The sequence below is a fragment of the Trachinotus anak genome, unplaced genomic scaffold (assembly GCF_046630095.1).
Source record: "Trachinotus anak isolate AG129_WGS33_773 ecotype Australia unplaced genomic scaffold, CSIRO_AGI_Tana_v1 ptg000014l, whole genome shotgun sequence".
In the NCBI taxonomy this organism is placed as follows: Eukaryota; Metazoa; Chordata; class Actinopteri; order Carangiformes; family Carangidae; genus Trachinotus; species Trachinotus anak.
In genome coordinates this window covers 2,289,599-2,304,327 of record NW_027273865.1, presented here as the reverse complement: position 1 = coordinate 2,304,327, position 14,729 = coordinate 2,289,599, and the positions used below count along the sequence as shown (strand labels likewise).

Sequence of the window (14,729 nt, the reverse complement as noted above, 5' to 3'; positions counted from 1 at the left end):
ATTACACAGAATGTCAGGAGACAAGGAACTTCAAAGCACAGTTTTGAACTCCTATATATATTTTTTAAATTGTGCTCAATGTTTTAATGTATATATGTAACTTAATGGTTAAAACTTATTTATGGGTCTGTAGTTTCTTAACAATTATCTTTGAAGTTGAGAAATTCATTGGATTATTTTTCTTTATTCATTTATTGGTGGAAACTTTATTCTTTGTATATATTGAATTGTATTTTTGCCCATCATCATCATCATCATCACACTTGTCCATATTCAGCTCCAGCTGTGGTCTGACTGCAGGACTCTAGTCAAGGCTAATAATGGGAAACCATCTCTGTCTCCCTTTAATTAAACACAAAGCTCTTTATATGAACTGAAATGGAATTTACACTGAATACTGAATTCCTTTTAGAGCTTGTTACTTGTTGCTGACAGTCAGTGCCATGAAGTTTAAAAAATAAGTCAAAGGTCAGAGGTCATGGTGGAAACAGGTGGAATAACTTTAGTTAATATGAGGATGAAGCTGCAGTCAGACCAGATTTCATGGTGAAATTTACTCTGCAAAAAGCAGGTGAGACAGGAAATAGTGAGGGCAGATTAAACACTGCAGGAGCTGTTAGTTATGATTATAAATTTAACACCACTCCTTCAGATGCTGCTCTCACATGTTTTTGGCCTTTGTGGCTTTCCATACTTCTCTGCTGCTTGTATCATTTTATCAAACAATACATAAACTGGAATATAAACATCTCCTCAATGACTGGCCAATCCCACCCCCTCCTTCAAACTGCCTGGATATTGGAGAGTCAGCCCGACTTAACTCTGTGCAAGGTGGAGGAGGCAGAGTTCATTTGTGACAGGAAGTACATACATCTTGCCTTGTTTCTCTCTGAAATGAGTGAGGAAGGAAATCCAGGGTGACTCTGCCTCCAATAACATGGTCTGGGTTTGGGTCAGCTAATACTAGTGAAGGATCTATCTTATGCAGCTTCAGAGGAATCAGTGTCACCAAGAGTGTAAAATAAAAAAATTAAAAAAAAAAAATATTATTCTCTCAGTGTGTTGGTGCTTATATACTGCTGTAAAGCTGTGGTGTGTTCAGGTGTGTGTTGGACTAAAACCCTTCAGATTATTCTGTCAGACTCTCAGTTCGCCTCTCATTGCCTCGTCTCTCTCAACATGAATCAGCAAAATGTTGTGATGGCCCAGACTGCTCGCTGAGCCACACTCCAGACATCCAGCCCCCTCTCCCTCTCTGCTCTCTGTCAGTCTCTCTCTCTCTCTCTGTCTGGCTGGTTCACTGTCTGTCTGACTCGCCCTATGTACTGTAGCTGATTAGTAAGCACAGCGGGAGTTCACTCTCAGGGCTTTTTGGACGCATCTCAATTCTGCTACGACTGTGTCTTTAGGCGACTGTTCATCCCTCGTTTTATGTCCACTCAGTGTGTCAGCTGGGTTTCGCTACTCACATCCGCTGTCTTTTGGCAGCATTTCAATACTGTGTCTGCTCAGTGCAGCGTTTTAATGTCAAGACATTTCACTGGTTTTTGGCTGGGTGTCATTACTCTGGCCTTTGGGCTTGATCCCCATACTTTGTTGGCTGGTTTCAGTGTTATGTGGTGTTTCTTTGGGCTGCGTTTTCACACTGTCCAGTACATCTCGTTTGGGCCTCAGTGCTGTTTTTTTGTGTAGTTTTATTACTGTTGATGGTCTTCAATACTGGTCAGTAGTGATTGGTTGACAACACTGAAGCCCCTTTTCCAAAATCTGCAAAGGCCCTCTAACATGGGGCTTTTGTTGGCAATGGAAAAGGGAACAATCTGCATTCACACCCGGATCAAATGACTCTGCAGTAGACGTGAGTACTTGGCTCCAGCTCCAAAAGGCATTGATGTAAACACAGCACCCTGGTAAACACCTTTTTGCCCCTTTTCCTGCTATAACATCTGTCAGAGCACACACACTGTGATTACACCTGTCACCTGCCCAGAGTGATACTGTTAAACCAGAAACACTGCAGCTACACTGCGCTCGGGCATGAAAGAGTGAGCTGCAGCCCCAAAATAAGTTTTAAAAACACACAATCACATATCGAAGCTTCTCACACAGTGACTAAGACACTTTTACAGAAGCCCCAACTTGGGAATGAGACATGAATGATCCATTTTACCAGTTTGCACGGCGGCTAGCAGATCACTCTCTCCCCCCTGCATCTGTGTGTGTGCTCTCTAAGTGCGTTGCTCGTTGCAGTTGTGTGTGTCGTCAATCTGAACTGAAAGGTAAAGTCTGCCAGTGGAATTGGCAGTTGAAAAGGGGTTAATCAGTATAACATAGATTAAAATAAACCACCTGTAGCTTTCTGGGACTTTTATTGCACACAAACCTGAATGAAACTATGAAATCAACAAAGTCTTGTACTAGAGCTTTTGCCTGGTTTTAATTTGCTACCATAATTTCTGCACCAACCATCAGGAGTGAGTTTTCTGTCTTCAAAGCCTTAAAGTTTAAAAACCTTTTTCAACATGACTTATAGCAATGCTAGTGGTTCTTTGAGGCTCTGCATAGTGTTGCTTTGAGTTAAATGTTATTTAGCAGTAAAGGTGAGGGGAATATCATTAATATATGAAATCACAATCTAATGACCTGAAAGCAATCCATCCAATAGTTGTGATAGATGTTTCAGTCTGGACTGAAGTGGTGGACCAACCGGTGAGACAGACTGACACTGACACTGCCATCTCCAGAGCTCAGAGCTTACATGAGGTAACTGTTTGGATTTCAATGATGTGAAACAAAAGGACTAAAGGAGAAACAGTGAGGAGGGAAAGTTGGAGGTTTGAGTCTTGTGCAGACTGATGTAACACAGCGATGAAGTGAATCCTGAGAGGACAGGAGAGAGAAAGAGACAGAGAGGGAAACTGAAGGAGAGAGGACATAATGTTAAGAGTAGAAAGAATTTTTTATTGATAAAGATCAGTCAATAAAAAGAGAAGAGAATAATGTTCCCCGCCATCAACCGGTCAGATCAGCTGATCTAGATCTCAGCTAGATAGAGGATCATTCTGGTCTTCCTTCTGAAACCATCAGGAGTTTAGTTTCTGAATGAGGTGTCCTCAGACTGGGACTGCAGTTGTCCGGCTGGCATCAGACTGAAAACTGCTGTGGGCACAAATCATGAGAGTTTGGAAATCTGGACTCTGGATTGGTTTCAAATGAATTACATGCAGATTCTTGAGTTGTATTGGTTTGGTTTGAAAATCTGCTCTGTCACATTTACAGAACCATAAATACATCAGTCGCGCTTTAGCTGCCATGAGTGGATTTCATAGGAAAACAACAGACATATGTTGACTGAAATATTCCAGATACAGTCAATGTGAACATTTTGTGACCGTGCAGATACTCTTATTAAATTGTTTCCTCATGTTGATAAAACAGCACTACTGGTGAGAAAAGTGAAGTAAAAAGTAAAAATAAAGAACTTTAGACACAGGTGGAAAACTCAGACTTAAAGGTTCTGTAAATGAGATTATAAACAATAATACAGCAGCAACAACTACTTTCTATATAAAGATATAGTGGAGTAAGAGAACAAAGTCACACCTCCATTCATTGTTTTGGTAGCAGGGATGGCAGCGCGTGCATGAAATGGCAAAGTGCATTCAAGTGAAAGCGACCTTCCAGAATTTCTTCCACTCAGCTAAAAGGGCCTCTGGCAAAGAAAGAGATCAGACCAAAGCACAGGCGGACTGGCCATGGGGACTACTGTCAAAATATCCATAAAGTTTATAAAGTTTTTACCAGCTCCATCAGAGTCATTCATTTGGCCGGTCCCAGCTGATAAGTCCAAGGCTGAATTTCTTTGCCAGTTCAACTGAGGGGGCCAAAACTGGCCTGGCTTTACCACGATGGAGAACCCTACGAGCTGCTAAAGGGCTCCAGTTTGACCCAGAGCTGGCTTTTCTTCTCCTCCATGTCCAAGTGATGCTACATAATGTTACATGTCTGTCTTCATTAGTGATGGCTACATTAGCATGATAGCATATTACAAATGTGTTTGGGAAATATTGCTATCGCCAGCTGGCTAACTGTGGAGCATATCAAGGCTAGCATGGGCTAATGGTTGTGGTCAGACTGTTTTTTGTTGGCTCTTGTGTAGCCAGGGTAATTTTATTCAGTTCTGCGTCTTTTTGTGTGTTTAGTGACGCTTTAACTGAGCTTCTGAACACCTTGGCCTGAACACAGAGGCTTGAGAGGTGGCTGACGAAGTGTTTGTGTTGGTCTGAGATGCTGGTGGTCTAGTGCGACATCTAGTGGCAGTGACAATTACTAGCTATCATTATGTGATTGAAAATGCCACTGACACCCGGACAGTCAGAGTAATGGGTCCATCACTTTGAAGGTTTATCAGATGCACAGCGATACTATAAGAGGGTTTACAACTCTAAAACTTTATCACAGTGACAATCATTTTATCCTCCAGCCACACAATCACCAATTAGGCATTACACAGTTTACAAATCAAAGCATATTTGGTTGGCAACTGTAGTAGCACATTACCAAGAGAAAGGAAAAAAAAAAAAGAAAGGAAAAAACAACATCAAGTGTCTTGGTGGAATGACAGGCCACCACAAGCTGCTAAAACAGCTGCAGTGCCCGTTAGCTTTCGTTCTCCACACCTTTGAGCTCTACTGGAGGATGAACATCATTCTTCCAGAAAATATCCCCTCATTAGTGTTTTGATGATGGTGGTGGAGAGCACTGTTTATCATGTTGGTCCAAAATATCCCAAAGGTGTTCACCTGGCTCCAGAATTGGATGACTGTGAGGGCTGTAGCATATTGTACCATGCAGTGCACCTGTGTGGTGGCATCTGCATTCATTATGGTTCTCCTCTGATTTATTCAGGTATTCCCTTTAATTTGTCAGCGTCTATACATATTAATGACCCTGACTGAATATTCACAGCTGTGTGGTTGAGCTGCAGCGCTGTGGTCTGACCAGCAGGCGGCGGTGCAGACGGCAGAGCAGACAGATGGCTGGTAAAACCATTATGTAATGTCTCCCAGTCCTCTTTCTCTGTTTCTCTTATCTTTTCATCGACTTATCCTTCATTCAGTCGTCCTCTCTCGAACCAGTGCACCATCCTTCCTCTGAGTGTCTCACTCTTTACCTGCCTCTCTCTCTTTGCAGTCCCCTGCCTCACACTCTTCACACAGGTTTCAACAACATCATAATATAATGGGATTTTAAAACAACAGGGAAACATTCAACTGTTGGCTCTTTGTCTGGCACACACACACACAAACACACACACACACACACACACACACACACACAAACACACACACACACACATTAGACCGTCATTAGACAACTGTCCGACCTTGACTGCTATGCACAGCCCACAGGAGACACACCACACATTCATTCACACACACGTGCACCTCACAGCCTCCCTCCCGCCATGCTGTTCGCCACCTGAGGCGGTACAGAAGTCTTTCTCTGAATAATGTGATCTCTCATCTGGCGCGCCTGATTTAATTCAACTCTGCAGGATTTTTCTTCCTGCGCTAGATCCGCCCGTCTTTATGACTTCTGATGAATCAAACGACCCCTGCAGGTTTCTACAGAGCTGAAGGCTGAGCTCTGCTTTCACCAGGAGACACACACACACACACACAGACACACACACACACACGTAGGATGGGACTAAAGTGATTTGGACTTTTTGAATAACTTGACTCTTTTCAAACAACATTATTTTATTCTGTATTTTTGTTGGGATTTGTTGTTAACAAATCCCATGAAATTGTCAAAAATGAACACTGTGTTCATCTGTCTCTTGATAGTTTCTGACTTAATTTCCCTGTCTATGGTGCTAAGCTCCAAGCCCATTGGTTCCTACTGAAGATTTGAACAAATATATGGTTTCAACTTTAAAAACATTGATTTCTTACATCACAGCTGGACACTGTGGGTTTTGTTTTTTTTTTACCAAATGTATTCAAAGAGGAGGAAATAATACGTATGTTGGGGACTATTTTCAGCAGCGGATTAATCCATGTTTGGTATTAACCCACCATTAGTATTTGGGGCAGCAGGACAGTGTGTGTGAGACTGATAAAGTGAACTATATGGGTGAAGTGTTCATGGTGATGAAGAAACATGTCACCGTGTGGAACCACACAGTGTGGTTCACTGAAGTATTTATGTTATGCTTCAGGTCCTTTCAGGTCCACCACAGTGTGGATCAAGTGTCTGAAAGGTCAGATGATTTCATAAAGGCCGACTCTGGTGGGACTCGAACCCACAACCTTTGAATCACTTCTCCTGTGTTTAACTAGAAGTCCAATGCGCTATCCATTGCGCCACAGAGCCTCTGATCCTCTGACTGTGACCAAAGTTTTTTCTTTTGTCTGAGACATGTTTTAGATATTGAATAATGATATTCGGGTTCTGGATACTTATCTATGTCTAAGGTAAGAATATCACAGTGTTTACATAAAAACTTCAGAGTGTACATTTGTGAAAGTGCTGTGATGATGCGTTTCCTGTGAGCACCACGAGCTGTTTCCCAGACGACTAACTGGATTTTTTACTCACAGGAAGTCTGACTCTTGATGTTAAAAATTGTTGTTTTATCAAGAAGAAATGCCAGATTTCACAATTTTATCAGTCTCCACTCATTTTGTGGTTGAAATGCAAATTCACTTCCTATGTCTCCTTTGCTGCCTGGGACTATTTGTTGAGAGAAATATGACCAGCAGTTGGTTCAGTGATGTCGGTTTCCTGTTTCAGTCTCAAGATAAGGCCTGCTTTAGAGAAATATGAGAAAATGTCACCTGTAAACAACAGGGACAACACAAACAGAGCATTTGACCCTTTTTTGTCATTTCTCTCTTCTTAGTGTGTCAGATAAAAGCGGTGAACGCTCACTCACACTGCCATCAAAAAGGTCAGAACTGATGTAGCAGTAAAGGTCAGGAAATAAACACAGAAACACACACACAGTTTACAAAATGTGCAGCTCAAACACACGTGTACAGTGAAACAAAAGAAAGTGAAAGGAGGAGAGTTCAATTATTCAGTGTGTGTGTGTGTGTTGTGTGTGCCACAGACAGAAGTGGGTGTGGCGTAAAGCCAGTCGTGGGTAGTGTCAGCTGATTGGCCAGTTTGGGTACATATGGCACAGTGATTGGCTGGTTTGCATCACAATAGAAGCTGTGATTGGCTGACAGATGGACAATGGCCGTGTCATTGGTCAGTTTAGAGAACAAAAGGCTGTTTGAGCACTGAGGCGGAAAGGTGAGGAGGTCAGTGTGTGTGTGTGTGTGTGTGTGTGTGTGTGTGTGTGTGTGTGTGTGTGTGTGTGTGTGTGTGTGTGTGTGTGTGTGTATGTGTGTGTGTGTGTGTGTGTGCAGTCCATTGACTTGGGATGGTGACATGCAGCATGCTGCAAATGATGTAATTTGTTCTAGTAGATCTAGTTCTTGTTCTAGTCTGAGAATATGCTAATAATTCCTTCAACAATAATTATGTCCATGTTAAGCACCATTGATACCACACAATACTAAACAGAAAAAAAACTGCTGCCGTGATTCAGCTCCACCCACTGAGGTTTATCTCCCGATAGTAGCCTATATATTTCCCTCCACAGCAGCCTGTGTTGCTAATGCCATTGTAGCACTCCCCTCCTGAGCCTGCTCTCCGTGGTCTTAGCTCAGTGAACCATGCAGATCGTCTTCACTGAGGCCAAGAGATGCATCTGTCGTTACACTGCCATCAGCTAATCCTCTGCAGCTCCACAATGACTCCAAAGCTTCTACTCACCATCCAAGAAATGCTTCCACTTAGCTCAATAGCTGCTAAACCCAGTCCAACGAATTAAAGTACTGTGAGGGCAAAGAGAGCACCACATCAGAAGTGTGCCTACTTAGCTCTTTGGCCGCTTAGATCCAAGTGAGGTTAATCAGCTGTTGAAAACACCACACACACCATCGTAGGAGGCCTTCTGCTTTATATCGGCAAACAAAACCCGAGGGAAGGCAATGAGCCATCACATATCTGTGGGCTATCTATAGGACACATCTACTGAACACCGTGGTTACCAAGATCCAACTGAGGTTAATCAACGTGTCCCTTCAGATCAACCGAGAAAAGCTGCAAAATGCAGAGCAAACAACCGACAAGATTTTGATCTCATGTAGATGCAGAAGTCAACTTTATAGGGATCTCTAAGGAAGTGTTACAGGCTACATCCACACTAATACATTTTAGTTTTAAAACAAATCTCTTTTGTACTGCTGACATCCACACAACTGCAGAGTTTTTGATCCCCTAAAATGTGAACTTTCAGAAACGCTGCTCGACTTGTTTTAGTTTGAAAACTCTGGGGTTGTGTTGTTGTCTGAAAAAACAGAGACCTTTGGAAATGATGACCCACGGTCGCTCCCTGATTGGCTGTTATCAGCCTTGACTACCAGTGGTGAAACAACATGGATAATGAATTACAAGTGTTAGTGACCTTGTTGTCTTTGCAGCAGCTGTTGTTCAGTTCAGTTCTGTATTTGAACTCTACAACTGTCTTTGCTGTTGTTTGTTGGTATTATTCTCTGCAACTAACCAACTGCTGTGTGATACTATGGACGGAGATCATTTCTGATAAGATGAGCTAAAACAATTGTCTGAATGGAGAGAGCTTTCATTTTAAAAGAACATTTTAAAATGGACTGTAGAACATTTTCATAATTAAATTGCTTCACAGTTATTTTCTATTCTGGCACACAGATGTTAACAAAGAGAGTGCGCAGTTGTGGCAAAAACCTGAGCTGGACAGTGTAAGGAGTGTAAAATTCATTATGGCTAATAGCATAGGTAATAGCATAATGCTAGCCCTATGCTTAATTTCTGGCTTTTTCCCTTGTATGCCCTTATGTTACTAAAATGACCTATCATTATAATATTTAGGATAATTTCACAGATGATATATTCAAACAGTAGCTAACATTTCTTTCTGTGCTCCTGCGCCAGAAGGCTGTCCTGCTGAAGAGGACGTCATTGCAAGTGGACAGTATGCTGCATTCACAGTGGCAAATGGAAGTGGGAAAGGACAATTCATAAAGCGTGGCTGTTGAACTGCACAATCTGGCCAAGTGTGGTCTAAAACAGTTTGCTAAACGGAGATTTGTCAGTTTTTTCACTGCCAATCATGTGAATATGGTGGATAGAAAGCGTTAGGTCATAGTTTTCACAATACCTATGTTTCCTGAACGCAACGAAACTGAGGAAAGGTCCTCCTCCTCCTCCTGTGTTTGTTTGTTAAGCTGTCACCCATGATTCCACTCCCCTGTTTGTTGCTGCCACGCCCCCCATGCAACAGGGCCAAATGTCTGAAACTGAAAAAATGTGATCTGAAAGCGAAAAAAAAAACATCTGAAGGTGAAAAAAAGATCTAAAAGTGAAAAAATAAGATTTGCAACTGTAAAAAAAAGACATCAAATATCAATATATATATATATATATATATGAAAGTGAAAAATTCCAGAATTTAATCAAATTTATATTTCAACTGAAAACAACTTATTCACCCACAACTTCACTTATTTTTAATTTGAATTCATTGTTGTATTTTTCAGAGATCAAAACTTGAACTTTAAGTTTCAAATTTTAGTTTTTCAATTACAAAACTATTGGCTCTGATTTGGCTTTATAGGTGGAAAACAGGTGAAAACATTACTTCTTTCAATGATTAATTCAGTGTATTAGCTGCTAAATCCAAAACTGAGAATTAGAAATGAGCACATCAAACGCAGTCATGCAGAATTCCTCAGAGATCCATGAATTATCATCAGCACTAGCTGAAGGTCAGCCAGTAAGAGTGTGAAGGCGGACAGACGGGACCACAACAACGTCATCTACTCAACTCAATGGCTACTTAAAGCTGAACTTGGCAAGATGTTTCTGTAAACAGCTGTTACAGGCCAAAAATCAGACAGCAGAATCCTATCCAAAATACACAAGGTGATTTGTGGAGTCTGGTCGAACATCAGATGCACACAGGACGTGACCGATACCAACTACAGCAGAGAGCAGGAGAGCTGGTCTCAGTATGATTGAGATCTACTGTGGATCAATGCAAACAGACACAAAGTCTTCCAAATGACTGCTGGAAGTGTTGAACTAAGCAGTCATTGGCCTAATTTACCAGCTCCTTGGCTTGTGTTCAGTGTTAAATTCCCTCTTTACTCGCAGCCATAAATCCAGCACATTGTCTTGGTGTGATTGTCTCGGCAGAGCGTCGCTCAGCGTGCTGTAAATAGCCCCAGAACCAGCAGCTTATGTAATTTCCTGCTAAACATTTTTGAAATATGATGCTTACGTAACTGTCCTACAACGCCAGGCCTCATTTACATATCGCATAGAGATAAAGTCATTGTTATGTTTTATGTTTTATATGTGTGCATGTGAGCAGTTTGCAGCATGTTTGCAATGTGTGTGTGTGTGTGTGTGTGTGTGTGTATGGATGAGTGTAATACAAGTCAGTCAGTCATTAGTCAGTTTTAAATTGTAGTTTTAAATTGTAGTTATTCTTGTGGAACAGCGTCCCTTCTGACGTCAGAGTCAACATAGATTTTCCCATGTCACTGTTACCATTATCCTTCAGTCAGCCTCAGTCTCAGCTCAGTCCTTATTCTCCATGTTTGTCCTGCTGATGAGATCAACCCTCTCAATTTTCTGCATCTCTCTAACCCTCTGTTTGTTTGTTGTCCCACAAGTGCACGAGCATCTGCCTCTCTCCCTTGTGTGCATGTTTTGCTTGTCCATTTGACATCATCAGGGATTAGACATTATAGGACTGTTTTCACAGACACAGATAAACTCAGCCTTGTGGGTAATATCTCTGCACTGCTCCTTTAAGGTCTCCAGGGAATCAAAGCAAACAGTACATATGTATTTTTGAGGGTGTGTGATGTCATATTTGATATTTACTGTATATTAGGAAAATATTCCTCTGTCTGATTTTCCAATAGATGTCGGTTATATACAATGTACACATCTCAAAACCAATTCACATATTTTATATTATTATTATATTATCATCCTTTGGAAGCTGCATTTGAGGACCGATTGCATCACAGTGGCACAAATTAGCTGTCCCATTTCGAACGCTCCTTCATGCGTCCTTCTTTACTTCGGCAGTGAAGGCTCCAACAGGTGGATCATTGGTGGTCAAGCCTGTCCCAAAATTTACTGCAAGCCAGTAAAGAAAATAATATGGCAGCAAACAACACCAACAGAGAGCCAGAGGATTACACTTTTAAATCTAAGTATTGAGTTTCAGCTCAGTTGAACAGTTAACAGTACAACTGTAAAGTAGCATAGCTGCTTCTCACCAACCAGTCAAGCTGCAGGAAACGTGGTCACAGTCTCCTTCCTGAACATTAAATAATGGCCAGAGGTGTTTTTGCAGAATATTATGATGTCACAGTGAAGCTGACCTTTGACCTTTGACTGTAGCTGGCACAGAGGCATAAAAACCAAAGGCCTGATGTCAGGTTTTTTTTTTCAAGAAAGTCATGTGTTTTCAAGGTAGCTTGGTGACAACAGTGGTGTTTTGTGATGCCAAGGTAAGGGTGGGCACAGCTGGTGACGCATAGCAGAAATCCTCCATAGGCCAAGGTGTCGGTTCGGCCTTCACAGTCTGCGACGGACCACGCCCCTTCGAAGGATGCGCCCCCTGAAATGTGACATGGCTGTATGTCATTTATTCTATTTCATTTTATGTAAATAAGTTTTTAAAAAATCAACATTTTTTTTGTGTCAGTATCAGCACATCTCAGTCCTGTGATTTGCATTTTGGCCATTTTGCAGGATCACTGATGGCACCGCTCCAGGATGTGTCTGTTACACAGTGAGAGCTCAGCAGCAGTGTGACAGCTGGAGGTGTCAGGTAGTATTCTGAAATATGAATCCCACCCGAGCAGAGAGATGCAGAGGGGATTGTTAAAGCTGTTGAAAACGTCTCCTCAGGACTGTTTCAGTGATATTGTACCTATTTGTTTTGATAACATCAAACCTGCCGCCGTAAACTCAGGTGTCATTTTTGACGGTGAAATCCTCTTTGACAAACAAGTCACATGAGTTTTCCAGCCGTGTTTCCTTCAGCTGGAACATCTGGTCTTTGTACCCTCATACTGCTTTTACAGAGATTACACACACTCCTACATTTTTACATCTGGATTACTGTAGATGTAAAGATTGTATTTATGGTTAAACGAGAGAACTACATCAAGAATGTACAACACCATGACCCAGCTTTTTCACAGGAGACATTTTGACATTTTGTAATTAATAAAATGAGCTGCTTCAGGTTCAGGGTTAATATTGAGGTCATGGTATCATACAGGTTTAGCAGCCTAAATTAGTCCATGTCAGTTAGAGAGGGGTTAGAATGAGGCTCTTTATGTCTGAAAGGTCCCACACAGTCTAAAGGTAGATGTCCATGTGTTTGTGATCATAAAGCAGGTCTAGGTTCTATATTAATACAGTGAAAGTATCAAAGCCTCAGTCCACAGAGAAATGCACACAGCCTGTATTCAGACACTGAGCCTTAAAACCAGCCGTCAGGACTTCTGGAACTTTGTGATGTCACAACAAATCAGTCACTGCTCTCAGCCAAGCCCCGCCTGGACCCACCATCCAACCTTGCAGGATTTGGTTTCTCTGAGTGTTTACCTGAAATCTGCTATATTTTTATTTGATCACTCAGAAAACAGTCAGCCAATCAGAAGAGAGGCTCAGATCCTCTCTTCTGATTGGCTGACTGACCTGTTGTTACTAGAGCTCCAGAGAGAAGCCTGAGAGAGGAGATGTAAAACTATACTGAGATGGTTTTTGGTTCTTAAAACCACAAATATATCTTCTGATGGAGATCAACACTTCAGATAAAACACTGGAAAAGTGTAAAATACGGGACCTTTGATATAAAATTGTGATTCTTCATCTGTAATTTGCTAATAAATCTCTTTGACAATTTGTTTTCTTGCAAAATACGTTCTGAGACATTTTGTTTGGTTTGTTGAGTTCATAGTTTGAACTTACTGAAGGAATAAGATATGAAAAAAAGAGAGTAGAGCTGTATTAGTTGGTAATGTGGGAGAGAAACCAAGTTAATGTCTGAGTCCTGCTGGAAGGCTAACCGGACCTTTCTGGACCCACATGTGACTGAAGGTAGAAACACTTGTCAGGTCTTCAATCCCGGAGACAAACCTGTGATTCTGGGCTGTAGAAATAAAACTGCAGATGACGCGTGGCTCTGTGGTGGCTCAGGAGAAGTGGTTCACTGCTTATCTGATCTGAGGGTGTGGTGTGCTCTACAGATTTTAAAGCCCTCTGAGGCACAATTGTGAATTGTGATGTCAGGCAAATGCTTCAGTCAAGCTGGAAGACTAAACCACAAACATGTTCAACAACTGACTGACTGAATAAAACATGAAAAATGCAAATCATCATACATTTTTGGAGAATTCAGGAGACAGGAGCAGGTTATTTTGCCAATATCTGTATTTGAGTATAATTTTTTTGGAAACTTTTGATGTTTACTCCTCCATACTTAAAAGACAAATATTGTACTTTTGACAACATTTCTAGGAAGCACTTGTTACTGTGAAGCTGAATTAACTTTCTTTTATTTTTGAAAATGTGATCAGCCATTAGCTGTGTTCATCACAGGAGAAAAACCAATCACAGCCAACTCCTACACTGTCAGTTAGGTTGTGTTGCTGTTGCACAGTTAAAAAGATAAAAGTGTGTAACTAGGTTTTTTTTTCTCTTTTACAGTGATTCCACTGTCTGCTGCTGTTTTGCTGTTTTTGTGGGGTTTGGCATGTATTAAATAAAAATATATACTTTTGAATACTTACGTATTTTTAAAAGCAAGTACTCAGTACTTGAACTCAAGTAAACATTTATTGTACTGGAGCAATATATGACCAGGAGTATCGATACTTTGACTGGAGTTGTGCACTTTGTTTACCCCTGACTGGGAGAAATTTGACCTCTGACCTCCAGGTGGATCCTAAATTCTGGTTGAAGACCAAAGATGTCATCTGACATGGCGTCTTCTTAATGACCTTTGAAAAGGCATTTTATTTATGTTTTATATGTTCACCTCTATGTACTACTCATTTTCTATTGAAAGCACCTTGTAGCTTTGTCTTGAAATGTATGAATAAGGTTTGTTGTTATCACTACTATCATGAGAACTGTGTCAGGCTCAGTGACTTTGATCAGTGTGTTTTCTAATTAAAAATTAATCTACATGTCTACAGCACTGAGATGGATGGTGGAGTTTTATGTGTTTATGGTTTGATGACAAATGTAAAGTAGGCCGCCAGGGCTGCATCCCATTCCAAAAGCAGCTCCCCTGGTAGACTTCCTTCACTAGTGTCTGTGGACGGAGTAACACTTTGAGTCGTCAAATAAAAATAATAAATAAATAAAAATGAAAATAAAAGAAAACAGAATAAATAAGTAAGTGAAATAAAGGTAAATTCCACTGTTTTCTGCGTGAAGGGGTGAACTAGGACACACTGGCGGAAGTGTTTTCTTAAAAAAACGGAACGCAAACACAAGCGCCGAGCCACTGGTGCGTGATGCGGGGGGGGGGGGGGGGGGCAGGTTGAGAGAGGGCGTGGCTTATAAACTACCTGCAGCAGGTAGGCTCG

General features: G+C 41.3%; 1 non-coding gene across 1 annotated transcript; it reads right to left on the bottom strand.

The window, feature by feature from the left end:
- Positions 1 to 6,289: 6,289 nt before the first annotated feature.
- trnar-ucu (transfer RNA arginine (anticodon UCU)) lies at positions 6,290 to 6,381 on the bottom strand. Its single transcript is given in 2 exon segments — positions 6,290 to 6,325; positions 6,345 to 6,381. It is a non-coding gene; the product is annotated as a tRNA-Arg (tRNA).
- Positions 6,382 to 14,729: the final 8,348 nt, after the last annotated feature.